The following is an 11,804-nucleotide window of genomic DNA, read 5'->3' on the forward strand; positions in this document are numbered from 1 at the left end:
GGATAGTTTCAAGAAAGAGATAGATAGAGCTCTTAAAGGTAGTGGAATCAAGGGTTATGGGGATAAGGCAGGAACAGGATACTGATTGTGGATGATCAGCCATGATTATAATGAATGGTGGTGCTGGCTCGAAGGGCCGGATGGCCTACTCCAGCACCTATTGTCTATTGTCAATAATACCACTAGGCCACAGCTGACACACAGCCTCCGTGCTATTTATGCTCAATTTCTTTCATAATGAACTCTAGCGTCACAACAGCCTCTTTGATTATTTCATAGGACCATAGAATTCCTACAGAGTGAAAATAGGCCCTTCAGGCAACAAGTCCACACCGACCCTCAAAGCATCCCACCCAGACCCATCCCCCTATAACCCACCTAATCTACTCATCCCTGAACACTACGGGCAATTTAGCATGGCCAATCCACCTAACCTGCACATCTTTGGGCTGTGGGAGGAAACCGGAGCACCCGGAGGAAACCCACGCAGACGTGGGGAGAATGTGCAAACTCCACACAGACAGTCGCCCAAGGGTGCAATTGAACTGAACCTGGGTTTCTCTCGCTGTAAGCAACTTATTGTATCTACATATTAACATTTGGTAACTCATAGCCTACAACATCTAAATCCCTCTGCACCTCAGAATACAGCAGTCATCCTCTGTTTAAATCATACAGACAGCCCCTGGTTGTGAAAGGCTTCCATTCTTGAGTCAATTCACAAGTCAGTTTGTACGCAAACCAAAACATTATGCAGGACAAGAGGAAGGAGCCATTCATAATTACAGGAAATATTCATATGTCAGATCCTTTAAACCTTCATTGCTGTTTGAGATTGTGTTTGTAAATGCTCTGCTTTTTCATTCTTCCTATCAATTTGAGCACAGTTTTGCACATTATGTTCTATCTGCCAGATTTTTTACCCATTCAATCAATTTATATACTTTTCTACATATCGTTGTGTCACTTACGAATTTAATTATTATGCCTTCACTCTCCTCATCTAAGTCAGTGACCTAAAAAGCTGAAGCCCAGCATATTTTCTCTTTCCTATACTCATTCGCAGGATGAGGGCATTGCTGGCTAGGCAGCATTTATTGCCCATGCGGTAATTCAGAATCAACCCCACTGCTGTGGGTCTGGAGTCACATGTAGGCCAGACTAGGAGAGGATAGCAGTTTCCCCGCTGTAAAGGACATCTGTGAGCCAGATGGGTTTTTCCTTACAATTGGCAATAGATTTGTGATCATCGTGAGACTTTTAATTCCAGATATTTTCATTGAATTCAAATGCCACCATCTACCACAGTGGGATGTGAACCCAGGTCCCCAGAACATTGCCTCGTTCGCCACATTAACAGTCGAGTGATAATGCCACTAAGCCATTGCCTGAGCATGTACCTTAGTGGGACTCCACTTGTCACATCCTGCCAATCAGAGAGAGACCCATTTCTGCATACTGTCTATTTTCTGCCAGCCAGCCAATCCTCTTTCCATGTTCACAAAGTGTGGAGCTGGATGAACACAGCAGGCCAAGCAGCATCTCAGGAGCACAAAAGCTGACATTTCGGGCCTAGACCCTTCATCAGAAAAGGGGGATGGGGAGAGGCAACTGGAATAAATAGGGAGAGAGGGGGAGGCGGACTGAAGATGGAGAGAAAAGAAGATAGGTAGAGAGGAGAGTATAGGTGAGGAGGTAGGGAGGGGATAGGTCAGTCCAGGGAAGATGGACAGGTCAAGGAGGCGGGATGAGGTGGTAGGTGGGAAATGGAGGTGCGGCTTGAGGTGGGAGGAAGGGATGGGTGAGAGGAAGAACAGGTTAGGGAGGCAGAGACAGGTTGGACTGGTTTTGAGATGCAGTGGGGGGAGGGGACGAGCTGGGCTGGTTTTGGGATGCAGTGGGGGAAGGGGAGATTTTGAAGCTTGTGAAGTCCACGTTCTTCGAGGATCGCAACTTTCCCCCTGCAGTGGTCGAGAACGCCATTTACTGCGTCTCCCGCTTTTCCTGCAACACATCCCTCACACCCCGCCCCCGCCACAACCACCCCCAGAGGATTCCCCTCATTCTTACATACCACCCCACCAACCTCCGGATACAATGTATCATCCTCCGACACTTCCGCCATCTACAATCAACCCCACCACCCAAGATATTTTTGCATCCCCACCCTTGTCTGCCTTCCAGAGAGACCACTCTCTCCGTGACTCCCTTGTCTGCTCCACATTCCCCTCCAACCCCACCACACCCGGCACCTTCCCCTGCAACCGCAGGAAGTGCTACACTTGCCCCCACACCTCCACCCGCACCCCTATCTCAGGCCCCAAGATGACCTTCCATATCAAGCAGATGTTCACCTGCACATCTGCCAATGTGGTATATTGTATCCATTTCACCTGGTGTGGCTTCCTCTACATTGGGGAAACCAAGCAGAGGCTTGGGGACCGCTTTGCAGAACACCTCCACTCGGTTCGCAACAAACAACTGCACCTCCCAGTCGCAAACCATTTTAACTCCCCCTGCCATTCCTCAGACGACATGTCCATCATGGGCCCCTTGCAGTGCCGCAATGATGCACCTGAAGGTTGCAGGAACAGCAACTCAAATTCTGCTTGGGAACCCTGCAGCCCATTGGTATCAATGTGGACTTCAGAAGCTTCAAAATCTCCCCTTCCCCCACTGCATCCCAAAACCAGCCCAGCTCGTTCCCTCCCCCCACTGCATCCCAAAACCAGTCCAATCTGTCTCTGCTTCCCTAGCCTGTTCTTCCTCTCACCCATCCCTTCCTCCCACCTCAAGCCGCACCTCCATTTCCTACCTACCACCTCAACCCGCCTCCTTGACCTGTCCATCTTCCCTGGACTGATCTATCGCCTCCCTACCTCCTCACCTATACTCTCCTCTCTACCTATCTTCTTTTCACTCCATCTTCGGTCCGCCTCCCCCTCTCTCCCTATTTATTCCAGTTGCCTCTCCCTATCCCCCTTTTCTGATGAAGGGTCTAGGCCCGAAATGTCAGCTTTTGTGCTCCTGAGATGCTGCTTGGCCTGCTGTGTTCATCCAGCTCCACACTTCGTGATCTTGGATTCTCCAGCATCTGCAGTTCCCGTTATCACTCTTTCCATGTTCACTTGTTGTCCTCTACACCATGCATAGAACATAGAACATTACAGTGCAATACAGGCCTTTCAGCCCTCGATGTTGTGCCGACCTGTGAAACCAATCTGAAGCCCATCTAACCTACACTATTCCATTATCATCCATATGTTTATCTAATGACCATTTAAATTCCCTTAAACTTGGCAAGTCTACTACCGTTGCAGCCAGGGCATTCCATGCCCTTACTACTCTCTGAGTAAAGAACCTACCTCTGATATCTGCCCTATATCCATCACCCCTCAATTTAAAGCTATGTCCCCTCATGCTAGCCATCACCATCCAAGGAAAATGGCTCTCACTGTCCACCCTATCTAATCCTCTGATCATCTTGTATGTCTCTATTAGGTCACCTCTTAAACTTTTTCTCTCTAACGATAACAGCCTCAAGTCCCTCAACCTTTCCTCATAAGTCCTTCCCTCCAGACCAGGCAACATCCTGGTAAATCTCCTCTGCACCTTTTCCAATGTTTCCACATCCTTCTTATAATGCGGTGACCAGAACTGTATGCAATACTCCAGGTGCGGCTGCACCAGAGTTTTGTACAGCTGCAACATGACCTCATGGCTCCGAAACTCAATCCCTCTACCAATAAAACCTAACACATTGTACGCCTTCTTAACAACTCTATCAACCTAGGTGGCAACTTTCAGGGATCTATATCCATGGACACCGAGATCTCTCTGCTCATCCACACTACCAAGAATCTTACCATTAGCCCAGACCTCTATATTCCTGTTACTCCTTCCAAAGTGAATCACCTCACACTTTTCCACATTAAACTCCATTTGCCACCTCTCAGTCCAGCGCTGTAACCTATCTATGTCACTCTGTAACCTGCAACATCCTTCCGCACTATCCACAACTTTACCGACTTTAGTGTTACGCACAAATTTATTAACACATCCTTCTATGCCCTCATCCAGACCATTTATAAAAATGACAAACAGCAGAGAGATCTGGGTGTTCAGGTCCATTGTTCCCTGAAGGTGACAACGCAGGTCAATAGTGTGGTCAAGAAGGCATATGGCATGCTTTCCTTCATTGAGCGGGGTATTGAGTGCAAGAGTTGGCAAGTCATGTTACAGTTGTGCAGGACTTTGGTTCGGCCACATTTGGAATACTGTGTGCAGTTCTGGTCGCCACATTACCAAAAGGATGTGGATGCTTTGGAGAGGGTGCAGAGGAGGTTCACCAGGATGTTTCCTGGTATGGAGGGTGCTAGATATGAAGAGAGGTTGAGTAGATTAGGATTATTTACATTAGAAAGACGTAGATTGAGGGGGGACCTGATTGAGGTCTACAAAATCATGAGGGGTATAGACAAGGTGGATAGCAAGAAGCTTATTCCCAGAGTGGGGGATTTATTACTCGGGGTCATGAGTTCAAAGTGAGAGGAGGAATGTTTAAGGGAGATATGCGTGGAAAGTTCTTTATGTAGAGAGTGGTGGGTGCCTGGAACGCGTTGCCAGCGGCGGTGGTAGACACAGACACGTTAGTGTCTTTTAAGGTGTGTCTGGACAGATACATGGATGGGCAGGGAGCAAATGGATACAGACCCTTAGAAAATAGAAGACAGGTTTAGACGGAGGATTTGGATTGGTGCAGGCTTGGAGGGCCAAAGGGCCTGTTCCTGTGCTGTAATTTTCTTTGTTCTTTGTTCTAACAGCTCCCCCAACACCGACCCTTGCGGTACACCACTAGTAACTGAACTCCAGGATGAACACTTCCCATCAACAACCACCCTCTGTCTTCTTACAGATAGCCAATAGAAAGCTTTAGGGTTTTCCTTGATCCTACCTGCCAAAGACTTTTCATGTCCCCTCCTGGCTCTTCTTCGTTCTCTCTTTAGGTCCGTCCTGGCTAACTTGTAATTCTCAAGCGCCCTAACTGAGCCTTCCCGCCTCATCTTTACATAAGCCTCCCTCTTCCTCTTGACAAGAGATTCAAAAACTGACCCATCTAAAGTACTCAAACTATAGCGTCTCCAGCAATATTTGGAAAATTAAAGTCCACCATAATAAATACCCTGTTACTTACACTCCTATCCAGAATCATCTTGGCAATCCTTTCCTCTACATTTCTGGAACTTCTCGGAGGCCTATAGAAAACACCCTACAGGGTGACTTCTCATTTCCTGTTCCAAACCTCAGCCTATACCACTTCAGTAGACGAGTCCTCATCAAATGTCCTTTCTGCCACCGTAATACTGTCCTTAACTAATAATGCCAAACCTCCCTCTCTTTTACCCCTTCCCCGATCTTACTGAAACATCTAAACCCTGGAACCTGCAACAACCATTCCTGCCCTTGTTCTATCCTTGTCTCTGAGATGGCCACAACATCAAAGTCCCAGGTACCAACCCATACTGCAAGTTTACCCACCTTATTCCGGATGCTGGTGTTGAAGTAGACACACTTCAAACCACCTTCCTGCCTGCAGGTACGCTCCTGCGACCTTGAAACCTTATTTATGACTTCACCACTCTCAACCTCCTGGACACTAGAGCTACAATTCAGGTTCCCATCCCCCTGCTGAATTAGTTTTAAACCCTCCTGAACAGCAATAGCAAATTCCTTTCCCCACCCCCCCGCCCCAGGATATTGGTGCACCTCTTTCTGAACAGCATCCAACCCCTTACCCCTGTACTTATAGTCCTGCATTTCACACCGCTAACCGGCCTAGTCTGCACATCACTGGACACTATGGGGCAACTTAGCCTGGTTCAGCCACCCAACCTGAACATGTTTGGATTGTGGGAGGAAACCAGAGCACCTGGAAGAAACCCACACAGACACAGGAGAGAACATGTAAACTCATCACAGACATAAGAGATAATGGGAACTGCAGATGCTGGAGAATTCCAAGATAATAAAATGTGAGGCTGGATGAACACAGCAGGCCAAGCAGCATCTCAGGAGCACACAAGCTTTTGTGCTCCTGAGATGCTGCTTGGCCTGCTGTGTTCATCCAGCCTCACATTTTATTATCTTGGAACTCATCACAGACAGTTCCCCAAGGCTGTGATTGAACCCAGGTCCCTAGCATACTGAGGTAGCAGTGCTAACCAGTGTGCCACTGTAATGCGATAGCATTATTATAGATCATTCAGCACTTTCAGCCTGTTGTACTCACAATCAAAATAGTGCCCCTTGGCTTGGTTGGTAAAGGGTCATGGTTTGTCAACCAGCAAGAATATATCGTGTTCAGTTAACCAAGGTCAATTGTAATGACTCTTAGTGAGTTGAAATTAGAACCAGGTTGGAGGGAAATCGATCTAGATTACTGCTTCTCATGTTGGAAAGTGAAAGTATTTGGACTTAGTGTGTGGCCACAAACAGATCTTAAATGACTTGTTGCTGGGCAGCACAGTGGCTCAGTGGTTCGCACTGCAGCCTCACAGCGCCAGGGACCCAGGCTCGATTACAGCCTCGGGTAACTGTCTGTGTGGAGTTTGCATATTCTCCCCCTGTCTGTGTGGGTTTCCTCCCACAGTCCAAAGATGTGCGGGCTACGTGGATTGGCCATGCTAAATTACCTGCAGTGTTCAGGGGTGTGTGGGTTGTAGGAGGATGGGCCTGGGTGGGATGCTCCAAGGGGCAGTGTGGACTTGTTGGGCTGAAGGGCCTGTTTCCACACTCTGTAAAACTCAGTGGTTTATTACAACCTGATTAAATGTCACCAGTTAAATCTCCTTTGTTACAGCCCATTTCTACTTTTACAATATTATGTGAAGATTATCAAGGGCAGGGAGAAATGATGAGTTGAGGCCTTAACCAGATCAGCCATGACTTAATTGAATGACAGAGTAGTCCAAAGGGCCTGTATGACCACGTCCTGCTCCTATTCCTTATCTTTGTATGCCTGAAGAGTATAAAGCTGTTTTGATTGGGAATGTCCCATTGTTCTCCTCAAAGTAACGCCACCCAACCCTACCATTTTCTGAATTGATTCTATTTGAGGAAGAATCTCCTTACTCAGGAAGCAGTTCAGTGGAAGTTCATTACGTTGGTTCCTGGGATGTTGAGAAGCTGATTAAATTGTGTCCCTGCTCTCAGGAGCTTTGAAGAAGGAGATCCTTTACAAATGTACAATGATTCTGAGATAATTGGAACTGCAGATGCTGGAGAATCCGAGATAAAAAAAGTGTGGAGCTGGATGAACACAGCAGGCCAAGCAGCATCTTAGGAGCACAGATGCTGCTCGGCCTGCTGTGCTCATCCAGCTCCACACTTTGTTATTACAATGATTCTGAAGAGCCTTGACGAGATGGACACCAAGCAGTTGTTTCTGCTGCCTGGAGAATCTGGAACATGAGGGCACTGTCTCTGACTAAGGAATAGGAACTCAGGAACAGGAGTAGGCCATTCTGTCTGTCTAGCCTGTTCTGCCATTGAGTTAGATCACAGCTGATCTCAATGCCACATTCCCGCATCATCTCCATATCTGTCAATTTCTGGGATCTGCTTGATATTTGAGCTTCTACAGTCTTCTATCATAGAGAATTCTATTCTCTGAGTGAACAAATTCCTTCTAATCTTGGCCTGAAATATTCTGGCCCTCATCCTGAGATTGTATCCTCAGTTCTAAACTCAGCAGCCAGGGGACGCATCCTATCGACATTCAACCTGTAAGAATTTTACAAGTTTCGATGACGCCACTATTCATACTTTGAAACTCTAGAGAATACAGACCCGGTCTCCACAATCACTCCTCACAAAATAATTCCAGCGTCCTAGGAATTAATATGGTAAATCTTCATTGCGCTCTCTCTGTGGCAAGTATTTTATTCATTAGATCCCAAATCGGTACACAATACTGCAGGTGAGGTATCAACAACATTCTATACAGATATAAGAATATCAGCCTATTACTTGCCTCCCTGTTTGGTCATTGTATCTAATTGCTGGCTTATGGTGTTGCATAGATAAGGGCAACATCTTTGGACAAGGAATGGAATATTTGAGCAGGGAAGTATTTCTGCAACAGCACAATACATTAGTGAGATTATACCTGGAGTAGGACATGCAATTTTGCATGTCATTACATTGGAGGCAGTTCAGAGAAGGTTCATTAGACTAATTCCACAGATGAGGATTCTGTCTCATGAAGAGAGATTGAGCAATTTATGCTTATTCTCTCTGGAGCTTAGAAGAATGAGAGGAGATCAAATTGAGACATGTAAGCTGCTAATGGAGATTGACAAAGTCAATGTAAAAGGGATGTTTCCCCTTATGGGGTAATCTAGAATGAGAGGTCAAAGTTTTTGGATAATGGATAGCAGATTAAAAACAGGAAGAGGAGGAACTAAAGATAATAAAATGTGAGGCTGGATGAACACAGCAGGCCCAGCAGCATCTCAGGAGCACAAAAGCTGATGTTTCGGGCCTAGACCCTTCACCAGAGAGGGGGATGGGGTGAGGGTTCTGGAATAAATAGGGAGAGAGGGGGAGGTGGACCGAAGATGGAGAGAAAAGAAGATAGGTGGAGAGGAGCGTATAGGTGGGGAGGTAGGGAGGGGATAGGTCAGTCCAGGGAAGATGGACAGGTCAAGGAGGTGGGATGAGGTTAGTAGGTAGGAGATGGAGGTGCGGCTTGGGGTGGGAGGAAGGGATGGGTGAGAGGAAGAACAGGTTAGGGAGGCAGAGACAGGTTGGACTGGTTTTGGGATGCAGTGGGTGGAGGGGAAGAGCTGGGCTGGTTGTGTGGTGCAGTGGGGGGAGGGGACGAACTTGGCTGGTTTTGGGATGTCGTGGGGGAAGGGGAGATTTTGAAGCTGGTGAAGTCCACATTGATACCATTGGGCTGCAGGGTTCCCAAGCGGAATATGAGTTGCTGTTCCTGCAACCTTTGGGTGGCATCATTGTGGCACTGCAGGAGGCCCATGATGGATATGTCATCTAAAGAATGGGAGGGGGAGTGAAAATGGTTTGCGACTGGGAGGTGTAGTTGTTTATTGCGAACCGAGCGGAGGTGTTCTGCAAAGCGGTCCCCAAGCCTCCGCTAATTACTTCTCTCAAAGGGTCATGAGCCTGTAGAATTCACTACCACAGAATTCACTACCACAGAATGCAATGGACACTGGGGCATTGAAAAAATTGAAGGAGGAGTAAGATAAATTTTTAATTAGTAATGGGTTGAAGGGTTATGGAGAATGGCAGAATAATGGAGTCATAGAGTCATAGAGATATATGGCACAGAAACAGACCTTTTGGTCAAATTTGTCCATGCCACCAGATATCCTAAATTAAGGTAGACCGATTTACATAGAACATAGAACATAGAACAGAACAGCACAGTACAGGCCCTTTGGCCCACGATGTTGTGCTGAACTTTTACCTTAAGCCGAGGGTCTATCCAACCTCCACCCCTACCTTATACTATCATCCTTAAGCCTATCTAATAGCCCCTTAAATGCTCCTAATGATGCTGACGCCACTACCCTCTCCGGCAATGCATTCCACACCCCGACCACTCTCTGAGTAAGGAACCTACCTCTGGCACGTCCCCAATATCTACCTCCACTCACTTTAAAACTATTCCCCCTCATAATAGCTACCTCCACCCTAGGAAAAAGTCTCTGGCTGCCCACTCTATCTATACCTCTGATCATTTTGTACACCTCTATCGAGTCACCTCTCATCCTTTGTCGTTCAAAAGAGAAAAGGCTGAATTCTCTCAACCTTTCCTCGTAAGACCTTCCCTCCATTCCAGGCAACATCCTGGTAAATCTCCTCTGCACCTTGTTTATTCACATTATCCAAGCCCCTTTTATAAATGTCTGTAAGGCCACCCTTCAACCTCCGACATCGCAGGAAAAATAGCCCCAGCCTATTCAGTCTCCAAGTATAGCTGAAGCACCACCCCCCACCTCCAAAACTGGCAACATCCTTGTAAATCTTTTCTGAATCCTTTCACATTTCACAACATCATTCCTATGGCAGGGAGACCGGAATTAGACGCAGTGGCCAGGAGGTGAGGCCCAGATTAGATGGGCCGACATGATCATATTAAATGGTGGAGCAGGTTCAAGGGGCTGAATGGTCTTGTGCGCCTCCCAGTTCTTAGAAAATAAACAGATATTTCATTAGTCAGAGAGTAGAGTGTTTGGAATTATCCAACACAGAGGCTGATGAATGTTCCATCAAATGCAAGGCTGAAGTAGACATATTTTTGTGCTCTGTCGGGATTCTTTTTATGCATTCATTGGATATGTGTGTTACCCATCAATAGCTGCCCAGAGAACAGTTGAGAGTCATCACATTACTGTGGGTCTTGAGTCACATGCAGTCCAGATCTCCATCCCTAAAGGGTATTAGTGAGACAGATGCATGTTTCCTTGACAACGCTTTCACGGTCATTGTTAGACTTTTAATTTCGGATTTTTAATTGAATTCGGATTGCACCATCTGCCAGGGCAGGATTTGAAACCAGATCTCCAGAACATTACCCGGGGGTCTCTGGATTAATGTAGAAGGGTCTAAGCCTGAAACATCAGCTTTCAGGCTCCTCTGATGCTGCTTAGCCTGGTGTTCATCCAGCTCTACATCTTGTTATCTCAGGCTCAAGGAAGGTTGTGGTTTATCTAAGCTCCTATATCTTATGGTCTGAACATTTACAAAGTCAGCCTTGCCCTGAGAAGGTGGTCGGCAACCGATCAGGCTATGCCACAGGGGCGTTAAGGGCCGACCACATTGCAGCGGACCTGAAGTCACATAAGGAATGGTTTTGCTGGTTTTGAAAAGCACTGCAGATCCTGTTGAAGGCGCTGTACGTAACAGTGAACATGACCGCAAATCTTGAAAATCAATTGATGCAAAGATCTTATGAACGGGTAATACAGATGAGAAATCTCCCAGGAATTAAAAGCTCCTTTCTAGGGGAGAAAGAGAGAACGCTGAAGAAACATCGAGCACTGTCTGCTATCAGGGGCACACATGATCTTCATTGCAGCCTGTGGTGTGCAATCCGTTTTATAAGTAGGTCTGTTGCCTTTATGCAAAATGGGCTTCTTCTTGGAGATAAAGCCAGTCAGACCGACACAGTGACAGCATAACTGTACTGCATCAAAATCTAGCCAATCAGCTTGGTTGGGGGTGGGGGGAGCAGAAGCCCAAGAGAACAAATTCCTGATGTCAGTCTCCCGGATCATAATTTGTCCGGAAACTAGTCTAACTCGCAGCTTTAGATTGCAACTGGCCGCTACACAAGGAGCCATTTCAAATCTGATTGCCCTTAATTGTCAGACACTGAGAGTCATAACGAAAATTTCTTGAAACAGAGAGATTAGCACTCAAGCCGCTGCCTTTCTTTCTTCTGTTAGTACACAGCTGGGGAAAGGATCAATCTAACTTACCCAGAAAAATTCCTCGAGTGATGGGGACATTTCAAAACTGGACTTGTGGAGATGTTTCGTTCTCCCGTTTGTGCACGGGGAAAATTACTGGCAAGAACAGGCTCTAATGTTCATAAAGAGAGGGAAGTCAAAAAGATGAGCATTGGGTCAGTTTGTACTGATGATATGATAGAGAAATTATTGAACTTCCCATGGCTGTATGCACCTGAGTTAGCAATCCTTTGATATCGAGCTCGAATCTCAAGGAAGTAAAGATTATTCCCCAGAAACCCTACAATTAGCTTGTAAGATAAA

This window comes from Stegostoma tigrinum, chromosome 7 (assembly GCF_030684315.1).
Source record: "Stegostoma tigrinum isolate sSteTig4 chromosome 7, sSteTig4.hap1, whole genome shotgun sequence".
Lineage (NCBI taxonomy): Eukaryota > Metazoa > Chordata > Chondrichthyes > Orectolobiformes > Stegostomatidae > Stegostoma > Stegostoma tigrinum.